The sequence below is a fragment of the Cryptomeria japonica genome, chromosome 10, assembly GCF_030272615.1.
Source record: "Cryptomeria japonica chromosome 10, Sugi_1.0, whole genome shotgun sequence".
NCBI classification, from domain to species: domain Eukaryota; kingdom Viridiplantae; phylum Streptophyta; class Pinopsida; order Cupressales; family Cupressaceae; genus Cryptomeria; species Cryptomeria japonica.
The window spans coordinates 828,412,216-828,424,885 of NC_081414.1; the positions used below are offsets into that span (position 1 = coordinate 828,412,216).

The window sequence follows — 12,670 nt, forward strand, 5'->3', positions numbered from 1 at the left end:
CTAGGCTTGTAACACAAGGTGATGTGGGTGTCTTTTAGGTTTTGACATCCACCTCAATTATGTCGAAACTATGAGACTCTATGATTTTGGGTCTAAGGATGATTGAGATGTATGTGCTTAGTAGCAAGACACATATTTATTGCTAAATCATTCACATATTGAGCACATATCTCATCACATATAGTAGGTAGTGGATCATGTTCTATATATAGGCATTTATCATTGGCACACGAGCTACAAGTCTTTATGGAGTGATTTGTATCTTGATTTTATTCATCCTATCAGTGGGACATTTATTGTATTTATTTGATATTAAAAGAAATCCCTGAGAGGTTATATTAAGTTGTCCTTGCCTTATTTCATTGTTTCTCTTTTGGAGAGGAGTCTTTTCTCGTGAATTTTTCTCCTTTTCTTTCATTAAGGAGATTCATTTGTTTGCATAAAGAAACCCCATCAAGCAGGTTGTAATCAAGATCAATTCATGCATCCATCCAGACATTCATTATTAGCTCCTCCCTAAGTTATACTTAATGTGGGGTTTTGGAGTAAATAGGTACTCACCTAATTAGTTAATCAATCATTAATTAGATCCCCTTTATAACATTTAAGCTAAACATATAAGGTAATCTAGATTCATTTCAATATAAGATGCTTTTGTGAGTCTATCAATCTCTCAAAGTTGCATAGAGAAAAATAATGACTTTTTCTCTCTCTCTATGTGAATAACATTTTCGTTGCAATTGATTCTTAAGAGTTGTGGGCTTTACTATCAACTCCAACATCAAATTGCAGTGTCTTCTTGTTTAATGTGTTTATTTTGTGGTCTACATGGTTAGACATTCCCCTTAGGATGCTCTAGTCATGACTAAATCATAATAGATCCTAGATGATTGAAATTGAATTAGGGTTTGATCTTTTATAAAATGCTACAGTGCTATAAATTGAATATTTTACACAGTTTGACAAATAATATCTAATGAGAAGAGGGTCAGCTTGGACTCATAATGAGATTTTTAAATTTAAAAAAGTTAAAACTATAACAACAATTTTTAACAATACCAACAAATTCCATCCACATTATAAATTGAAATTTTTTAAAAATAAACCCAAATACTTAAAAATGTCCAAGTCAAAATGAATCAAAATTTTAACTTTAATTATCAATATAAAAATACACTAAATATATAATAATCATCACATATAAATAAAAAATTTGAATGAAAACAAGTGGAGGGTATGCACCCTTATATATGTATGCATGGACATGCTACTAAATTCTTTAGCTTACAAAGGTGTAATGAAATAAAAAAAAATAGCCTAACATAATTTTTTTAATAGAAACCATTCTATCCAAAGCAAGGATTATACACATCAATTATCATGGCTGCAAAAACCTCTCACAAGTTCATTGGCATGTCTTATGTAAGAACATAAATAAATCTTATCATATGTAAGAAGAGAAAGATAATGTTAAACTGTAGTTTCTGAAGCATGGTACAGAATATCCAAACTCCACACCCATTCCTGTCTTCTTTCCAAGTCTCAAACCAGAGCCAAAAATGGCTTAACTGATACAAATCACAACTGAGCTCAGAATACTATGAGTTGCTAACTCATAGTATTTAGGTAAATCTTCATAACTGTTGCTCTTAATATAAACTCATGGTATGCTGCTGCTATAGCTGCTCCAACAAAGGGACCTACCCAGAAGATCCACTGCATACACATTCAAACAAACTCACATTGATAATCCTCCTTACAATTTTAAAATCTTCTTATTAAATTTGATTCTACAGTATATATCAATATATTGTTTCTAGATTTGATTGCGTGAAAATTTTTACATAAACATTTTAGATCGCATTCTGTAATTCATCATCTATAAATATAAATATAAGTATAAACATGACGCACAATGAAATAATCATAACTTATCTGTTCATTCCAAGATTGCTGATTTTAGATCACATTTTATAATTCATCATCTATAAATATAAACATGACACGCAATGAAATAATCTTACCTGTTCATTCCAAGATTGCTGACTGTTATAGATAAAAGCTGCTCCAAAACTCCTTGCAGGATTGATGCCTGTACCTGTGATTGGTATTGTTGCCAAATGCACTAAGAATACTGAGAACCCAATTGGCATTGGGGCTAACACCTGAATACAAACAAGCCATTATCAACCCAAACACAAATCTAGAGAAAAATGCAATATATAAGAGATGCCCACCTTGAAATATTTAAAATGAACAAGTTGATCAATTGATCTTAAAAATATTATATTTTATGCAATGAAATATTATTATTTTTAAATGTTTTATAATTAATTGAAATGAAATATTTTTTATTTTGAAAGCTAAAATTATTTATTGAAGAGAGGAATTCGTAGTTGAGCTAGCTTTATAGCATGAGTGCATTGACATCAAATGGTTATTGTTTTTTAATTGTTTTTTAATTGTTTTTTTAATTTTATTTATTACATTTGAAATGAATGATTAGTAATAGATTTATTTTAGGTTATATATTTTATTTAAGAATTAAATAGAAGTATTTATTTTCGCAATTCACATATAAATAATAAAGTATAAGGTTTCAAATAAGAAATCACTTAACTATTTTCTTATCTAAGTCTTTTAAGTAAACTATAAAAAATCATGGGTCAATATTCAATTATGCTATCAAGGATAATATAAAAAAGGGTGGTTTGTGTAGCCTCTAAGTGGCTAGTTGATGAAACCAATAATGAAGTAGACGTTCATGCCATTTTTTGTTGCCTTAAAGTATGTCAATTAAATGATATCAAGGACATCATAATAGAGGTTGGTTCATAGGTGATTATAAATGTAATCAGAATTTTAGAATACCAAATGTTAGGGTAGCACTTTAGTCGCTTTGGGTATTAATCATTTCTTTTAATTAAGAATCTAATCATGCCAAAGTGTAAGAATGAGGATATAATTCAAGGGGGGAAAATCACTTAGAGGACTAAAAAATAATAATTCCTACATCAATGATAGGATGTGATAACTAACTTTGCATAATTTTCCTCCCATACTAACACATTCACCCCAAGCTATACTAAATAGTTTCACTAAATATTTTTCTTGAATGAAGGGTTGAACTAGATATGGGCTCTCTTCTTCTATCATGACAAGTGTAGGGTGGTTGGGAGGTTTTCTTAAAAAAGGATAAATATTCATTTGTGCTCTTGTTAGGATCAACATAGGTTATTTCTAACTAAAATCCTTCATCACAACTATGAATCTTGAGGCATACCTCTTGCTAGAAAAGCGTAAGGTGTTGGAATATATTGCTTCGACTTGGAACATATGTGAATGGTCTTTGTCATATGATTTCCATTAGTTGAAATTTCCCTAAGGAAGATTATTAGACAAGACTTGATGGAATTTCCTCAAAATGCATGCATTCCATAGTGGTGTCCATCCTTCTCTCAACCTCGATAAATTTTTTAGAAGATAAGGAAATGTTGATGGATTTAACATATCCTTTTGTATTCCACTGGTGGCTCTATAATTTCAAAGGCCATGGATGCATACAATGAGGATAAGGGCATAGTTAACAATATGTTTTTATTCCCTTGGAATCACTTGGCATGTTCAACAGTGACGAACTATATCTTCTATGGAAGGCGAGGGCTAGTTTAGAGGATGGATCACTAACTATAAATTTTCAAGCCACTTTGAGAATACATAATAAGGCACTTGGTTCCACAATAGACTATGTTTGGAGGGCCATAATGTGATTTCATATCTCTTGCACAATGATTCCATTCAAGGAAAGTATGAGGAGAAGCTAGAAATAAGTAAGATCATGGTCATGACATCAAAGCAACAATGAAATATAATTGTATTGCCAATCTTCAATCCTGGGGGATTCATCTCTAAAGAAATTTCTTATTCGTATGCATTCATGTTGAGGGTTTTTACATAACGAAAATGTAACCTAATATATCACCACTATTAAAGGAAATGAGATAATGTATTTAGTGTGATACAAGTAGGTATTGGAAGTTGAAAAATATTTTGAAGACAAGGGTGGAGTGCTTCTAGGTGGCCTTCCATATCCTCTAGATATCACTTGACACAAGTTAACCATAAGAGATGTCATTTAGTATGTTAGTCTTGCTAAGGTCATGAAGCTATATTTTAATACACAACACTATACTATACTGTATTAAAATTTAATCCTATAGGTTCTTACTTAGTCCTAATTCTAATATATTCAACAAAGTAAAAAATGATCACACTAAATTTATGCATGATTTATAGAACCCTATAAAAAAAAAAAAAAATCAATTATTAAATACCTTTTGGTAATGTTGTGTCCCTATCCAAAGGAATCATGGGTACCTTTAAAACTTTTCAATTACAATTTAGATTAATATGTATATTATAATTGAAATATTTTTGTTAGAGGATTTAGTATTAGAGTTGGCTTGGCAAGCATTTCTCAAAGATAACATAGTTGTGATGGTTCATTAAGGTTTTAATATATAGCATGAAAAGTAAAAATAGTTTTAATTTAGATATAGGTGTAGGTAATGTCTTGGTAGATAGGATATAAATAATAAAAATAAATATATAAATATAACTAAAATACATAAGATGTTTGGTACAAATAAAAAGATATAAAAACATAAATTTAAAAGATATAAATAAAATTATAGATATTTTAGTACTTCATGAACACAAATACTATAATAATAAAATATTAAATAAATCTCATTAATGTATTTTGTGAATCCTAAGCTTCTATATAGATTATCAGCTCTAGTGACAGCAATTGTTAATGGTCTTTCCACATATAAAATGGCTCGTGATCTTTTTAAATTTCTCTTTAAAAATGTTAATTGTTGGATCTTTGTTTTTAGTTCTAATTTAAATCATTTATGTTGTTTGAGTTATGTAATCCTCTTCTAACTACAACAATTTGTAGTAGATGTTATCATTTGTAATTTTACTTTGATTCAATAAAAAATTATTAAAAAAATACTCCAAAAATTACACAAATATAAAATAAGTTTCTTTGAAAATGAAGTAACAAGCTAAACCGACAATGAAAACTCTATAATGGAATCTGTAAAATAGTACTGGATTGGCTGACCAATTTCAAGCCAAAGTGGCCGGCTGAATTTAAAAGAAAGAATCTTTGCATAAATATGAAACAAACTAAATCTTTGCATAAAAATGAAACAAACTTAATGTTAATGTATTAATCTTTAGGTTAAAACTTAGTAATTTTAGGTTAATTTTAGTTTTGTTTGATTTTATTAGTTTTTGTATAGTTATAACTTATTTGTTCCATCCGACAGTTTTTGTGTAACTGTGCAAACTGTTCGCTGCCTTTATTATGCAGCAAGTACTTCTTGAATACTAATCGAAAAGTGTTTCATTTTATTTTTGTCATTTCATTTACATTTCTGCCCTAACAGTGGTATCAGAGCGGAGAAATAAGAGCAGAGAATTCTATAGAAACAATAAATTGATTCAGGTGATATCAATTTATTTATTCTCTATTTTTAAAGGATTGAGAAGTTATTTTAAAGTTGCAGGCCTTGCAAATTGTGTTTATTTATTTTAAATTCAGAATGCAGTCTATTGTTTCATTGATTGGAGAAACTTTAACAGGAAAAGATAATTGGATGGAATGGCATAAAAAAATTGAAAACACTCTCATTTTTAATGATTTATGGTCTAAAATTTGTGATGGAAATGCCCAACCTACAACACCAATTGAGGCTAAAGAAAAAGAAATTTGGCAATATAAAAATTCCAAAGCTTTGGCTTTGATAAGAGCTTCTGTTAATGGAGATGTGTATCGACATATACAAGGATGCACATTTGCATGGGAAGCCCTTCACAAATTAAAAGATTTATTTGATTCTCATTCAGAATTAGAGTTTATTCAGTTACAATTAAAATTGTTTAATCTTGAATTGAAAAATGGTGATGTTATGAGTTTGGCTTCTGAAATCAGAGCTATAAAACATGATGTTGATGCTGCGGGTGGAAAAGTTGATATCTATCTCACTGCTTTCATCAAGGCACTTCTTCCAACACATTCCACTTATCTAGAGTCTCTTCAAGCAAGTAATCAATTGAAAACCATTTCATTTGATAAATTGGTTGAAAAGTTAGCAGAACGTGAAAAAGCTTTTGGAAGGAAAATAGATAATACTACTGAAAATGTTTGTTTTGCTCATCAAAAAGAAAAATCTATCAATAAAATCTCTTCAAAGTATAGTTATAATGATAAAGGAAAAACTAGAGGTCAATGGAGGCAACATGATAATCAAAATGATAGGCAGTATTTATATTGTAAAAGATGTGGTAGAAAAGGTAGTCATGAAGCACATGAATGTAAGCTCTCATGGGACAAGATAGAAAGTTTTAGAGAAAATTCATTTAAACAGAAAGATAAAACAAAAATGCACAGTGATGATAAAATTTCAGAGGATAAAATTTCAGGAGCAGCCCAATTTGCTTGTGACAGTGATAGTGATCAATATGTGCTTTCTGTTTCAGATTTTACATCTAATTCCTCATGGTATGATTCTTGGATCTTAGATACTGGAGCCACACAACAAATGACATTTCAGCGTGATTGTTTTGAAAAATTTCATGAAGGTGCCTATGGTCCAATTTATTTAGCAGATAAATCTAGTCTGAAACCTCTTGGAAAAGGAACTATTCGATTTAAGTTGCCTAATCTTCAAGACCTTATGCTTCATGATGTATTATTTATTCCAGAATTACAACAAAATTTGCTATCATTAGTATTGATTCGACAAAAAGGCTATTCTATTTTCTTAAAAGATGGGCAGCAGGTTGTAAGAAAAACATCTAACAATCAAATTGTTTTCACTGGGTGTGAAGATGGAAGATTATTAAAATTAAATGGTGCATCTACTTCTAAAAATTTTGCATATCTTACTGAAGAAGAGAGTATATCACCAAGCCTTTTATGGCATGCAAGATTGGGGCATATTAGTTATGATAGCATTCATACCATGCAAAAGAATGGTGTTGATGGTTTACCATTTTTTTCTAAATCAATTGAAAAATGTGAAGCATGTATTCTTGCCAAACAACATAAAAATTCTTTTCCTCATTCCACCTGGAGAGCACATAGAAAATTGCAACTCATTCATTCAGATTTTTGTGGGCCTTTACCAGTAACTTCTATTGGAGGATCTAAGTACTTTATGTTGTTTATTGACGATTATAGTCGCATGACTTGGATTTATTTTTTGCAGCAAAAATCAGAGGCTTTTGACACTTTTAAAAGATTTCGTGTTATGATTGAAAATCAGGCTCAATCTCAAATTGGTACTCTTCGAACAGATAATGGTGGAGAATTTACTTCTCTAATTTTTGAGGATTATCTTTGTCAAAATGGTATTCAGCATCATCTCACTATTCCAGGCACTCCTCAACAAAACGGTGTTGTTGAAAGAATGAATAGAACTATCATGAACATGGTTCGAGCAATGTTATATTTCAAAGGCATCAAGTTATATTTTTGGGCTGAAGCAGCAAGAACAACAATCTATCTTCGCAATAGATCTCCATCATCTACTCTTCACCAAACAACTCCATATGAGGTTTGGTTTGGTTATCCTCCAACTATTCGACACCTTCGAATTTTTGGTTCTATTTGCTATGCTTTGATTCCTAAAGAAAAAAGGAATAAGTTGCATCATCATAGTTATAAGTGCATTTTTTTGGGCTATTCCGAAACTTCAAAAGCCTATAGATTATATGATGAAGTTCATAAAAAGTTTTTTATTGCTCGTGATGTTGTATTTTGTGAATCTTTCAAAAGTGATACACATATTGAAAATGAGTTAAAACAGCTTGATAAATTTGCCACATCTTCTCCTTGGATAGAAAATTCTTGTGAGATTTTACACTCTGGAGGAATGAATACATGTGTAGAACCTGCATCTCAAGCTACCTCAACTCATGATGCTCCACCTCTTCATGTACCAGAAGAAGCCCCTTCTCATAGTGATGTTCTCACTAATGATGAGCCTGACTCATTACCTCCCAATGAAGATTCTAATATACAAATAGAAACATCTATTGTCCCACAAAAATCCTCTCATAGGTGGACCAAACAAGTTCAACAAACTTTGAAAGATTTGCGACCTGATGAAATAGGTAAAACAGGTACAAGAAGTTCTTATAAAGCAAGGCTACAAGCTCAATCTAATATTTCAGATAACCTTGAGTCTATTGATGAGCTCAATCTCACAATCGACTCAACACCAAATTCCTATAAAGAAGCTCATCATATTTCATTTTGGAGGCAAGCTATGCAACATGAGTATAATGCACTTTTGAATAATGGCACATGGGAGTTGGTTGATCCTCCTCTTTATTGTAAACCGATAGGTTGTAAGTGGATTTTTAGAAATAAATATAACGCTGATGGTTCACTTGATAAACACAAAGCACGCCTTGTTGCCAAAGGTTATGCTCAAAAAGAGGGCATAGACTATGATGAAACATTTGCCCCTACAACAAAATGGACTACTATTCGTGTTTTGTTGGCTTTAGCAGCCCAAAATGGTTGGAACATCCATCACATGGATGTTAAAACTGCATTCTTGAATGGTGATCTTAAAGAAATAGTATATATGACTCAACCTGAAGGCTTTGAAGTTCCTGGTAAAGAGGACAAGGTATGCAAGCTTATAAAATCATTGAATGGTTTAAAACAAGCCCCACGAGCCTAGTATGAAAAACTTACTGAGCATCTCTTGCAGTTGAATTTTCATCACTTTGAATTTGATGATGCAACTCTTTTTGTTAAACAGATTGATGGTACTATTGTCTATCTTATTGTTTATGTGGATGATTTATTTATCATTGGAACTAGTGAGGCTAATATTCAAAATGTAAAAGAAGGATTGCAGCAAGGTTTTGATATGACTGATTTGGGTCATCTTCATTACTATTTGGGAATTGAGGTGATTCAAAACCCCCAATCTATCTTCATCAGTCAACAAAAATATATTGGTGATCTTCTCAAAAAGTTTGGTATGGCTGATTGCAAGCCTCTCAGCACTCCTATGGAGCAAAATCTCAAACTTTCATCTAATGATTCCTCTGATTTGGTTGATGCAACTTCTTATAGGCAACTCGTTGGCAGTTTGATTTATGCTACAACTACTCGACCTGATATTTCTTTTTCTATTGGAGTTCTGTCACAATTTATGCAACAACCTAGAGAAACTCATTGGTTAGCAACCAAACGGGTTCTTTGATATCTACAGGGCACTCAAAACTATGGGCTTAAATACTCCAAGATATCAAAATTTTCTTTGCTTAGTTATTCAGATTCAGATTATGCAGGTGATATGGATGATGGAAAACCTACATCTGGTTACTTAATGTCTCTTGGTTCTGCTGTAATCTCTTGGCAATCTAAAAAACAACCAGTCCCAACTCTCTCTTCTGCAGAAGCAGAATATATAGCAGCATCTGAGGCAACTAGAGAAATCTTATGGCTTCAAAGAATTCTTGCAGATTTGCAGGCACCACAAGCTTCTTCCACACCACTCTTTATTGACAATCAATCTACTATAAAATTGGCTAAGAACCCAGTGTTTCATGATCGTACCAAACATATCAACACCAAGTTTCATTTTATTCGGCACTATGTGAAAGATGGCAGTATCTCCCTTCAATATTGTGCTACTACAGACCAACCTGCAGATATACTTACCAAAGCATTGGGTCGTGTTAAGTTTGAAAAATTTCGTGAAATGATTGGTTTAACTCCTTCAGATTAAGGGGGAGATGTTAATGTATTAATCTTTAGGTTAAAACTTAGTAATTTTAGGTTAATTTTAGTTTTGTTTGATTTTATTAGTTTTTGTACAGTTATAACTTATTTGTTCCATCCGACAGTTTTTGTGTAACTATGCAAACTGTTCGCTGCCTTTATTATGCAGCAAGTACTTCTTGAATACTAATCGAAAAGTGTTTCATTTTATTTTTGTCATTTCATTTACATTTCTACCCTAACAACTTAAAACTTACAGGAACATGGGAGGTTCCTCTCGAGCAGTATGCTTGGGGTCTGTGGCGGAGAAAACTGTGTAAACCAAGACAAAAGTACCAATGATCTCGGCACCCAAAGCTACAGTCTGTGTGACGCCGAGGGCAACACCATTAGTTCCACCTCCCAATCTGTCATAATCAGCCTTCTGGAAGGCCTTCACCACTGCACACCCACATGTGGCTCCCAGTCACTGGGCTATCATGTACAGTAAAGCCCTTGGAAGGGACACCTTCCTAGCCAAAAACAACCCAAATGTAAATGCTGGATTGATATGCCCACCTACATAAAACCATCAAGGTAAGCCCATTTAAATTTTACTAAAACCCATTTAAGAAAGTACAATCAATTAATATTATCAATTTCTATTATTTATTTGACACAAATATTAGATTTGATTGTGTGAGATTTTTATCATTAATGTTTTCGATCACATTCCACTATCCATTATCTGGATGATAGAGAACTCAAGAAATTGAAAATGAACTCTCTAATATAGTGATGATGAGTTATGAAGCATAAGCTAAAATATTGATGCTAAGATTCTTTGAGCTTTCTAATGTTGGATTCATATGCCCAGGTACATAAATCCATCAAAGCAAACCCATTAAATTCAAAACATTTAGGATTGTGTTGGATTGAGTGCATTAGCAAAACAATCCCCTCCTCATTTAACAATGTACAACGAATTAATCTTTAAGAAATATAGAAATATTTTTATGGATTTGATTGTGTGAGAGTATTAGCATCAACATGTCAGATCATATTTATCAGGATGTTAGAAAGCTCATGGAAATGAGAAATCAGATCTCTAACATTCTATGATGGATCACAGAATATGATCCAAAGTATTGATACTAAGATTCTTTAAGTTCTCTAATATCTTGACAATAGATCATAGAATGTGATCGAAAACTATGATGCTACGAAATCTCATAATAGAACTCAAAACATACTGCCATGTAAGTTATATGAACTTTTCTGTCACCTGATATGCCTGCAGTGCAGTAGACCAATACAAATATCATTCCTCCAACAGCCCAGGCAATTCCCAAGAGGCCAATACTACCACAAGGCTCACTATTCTTCTTATGCCCAATGATTGCAGAAACTATTATAAACAAGAAGAGAAAGGCTGCAACAAATTCTGCTATAAGCGCAAGGTACAAAGACCACTGTCCAAACTCCTCAAAATCAAAGAAAGGAGCAGGTGGTGGGTCTGTGTAATCCTTCTCCATCAAGCCTTTTTGGTCCTGGAACTCTTTCTCACTTTGTCTGGCCATTATCTATATTAACCTAAATACTCCCACCATTCTACTCACACAAGAGCAACAAGAGCAAAGAGATGGAATGATCAGTAATGGAAACTCTGATCTCTTTATAGCTTAAGGTCCCATTAAAATTATCTCCAACTCAAAATCAACCTTGTTCAGTTTTGACAAAACCGATTCGATCATGATCAAGCCAACACTACAATACGAAAATTTTCACAACTTACAAAGATGTCTTTCGAAACCAGCGGAGGACGACGTGCCGGCTTTTGATCATGCAAACCAGCATCGACTTTAATCTATGCCTGGTTTTGATTGTAATAAGATTCGGTATGGTATTGGAAGATAAAAGAATTTAATGGGTCTTTGTTTTTATATACTTTCTGACGGAGTAATGTCTGTTATGGGTGCAGGCATAATGGTTTTTTCAGAACATTGGATTCAATGTTAAATCTTTTCATATTGAAAAACCTCTGAGAGTTTAGTCGATTACACATCAAAACATCCACCATTCGGGTATCAAAATGAGATATTCATTAACATGGAGATAACAACATGCAACCAACTTGATCAATAAAAAATAGCTGGAATGCGGCTTCTTAAGCAGCATATAGAAAATTAAAATTTCTCGACGTCACATGCAGGCCCTTCTTTAACTCCATCAATGCTCTCTGTTACATCTTGAAACTTTTTCTCGAGTACTTTCGAATAAACGTTTAATGTGTACAGCAGATTTGATGACTAGCGTATATCTCTTTCTTCTTTGCTCCTCTCGCTTATTCTTGTTTTCTTTGTTGTGGATTGTAGCCTATTTGAATTTTTGAGGTGTGATTATTATCACCCTTTTATTTAATATTTGTAACATTATATAAGAAAATATAATACACATATTCACAAAAAAGATAGAGGGACACAAGATCACCCTTCAATGTCATACAAGTAGAGGCCAGAAATCAAAGTCTAACAAGGCAAAGCCCCAAAAAGCGGGAAGCACAAACAAACTAACAAAGAGCCCAACTCACAAAACAACAATGAGAACGATTAAGCAACCAACACAAACCTAGCAAGAGGCGGAGGGGGGTCTCAATCATCTGGTTTTCCCCATACATCAGCAACATCCAAGGTGGCATCAAACAAAGACAAAGACCACCCCTCGTCTGTAATCACCTCTCCTTCCTCTTTATCTTCTGCCTTTTTAGGAGAAATGGTCAGTTCCAGCCAATGGAGCCACTTAAAAGAAACAACACTGCCATTGCCAGAAGGTCATCCGTTGTCGTCTCCAAGCCCTACACCACCCAAAGGC

The 12,670-nt window shown here is 32.7% G+C and overlaps 1 pseudogene; it reads right to left on the minus strand.

The window, feature by feature from the left end:
• Nucleotides 1-1,516: 1,516 nt before the first annotated feature.
• On the minus strand, nucleotides 1,517-11,379 carry LOC131076885 (probable aquaporin PIP2-8; annotated as a pseudogene).
• Between the last annotated feature and the right edge of the window lie 1,291 nt (nucleotides 11,380-12,670).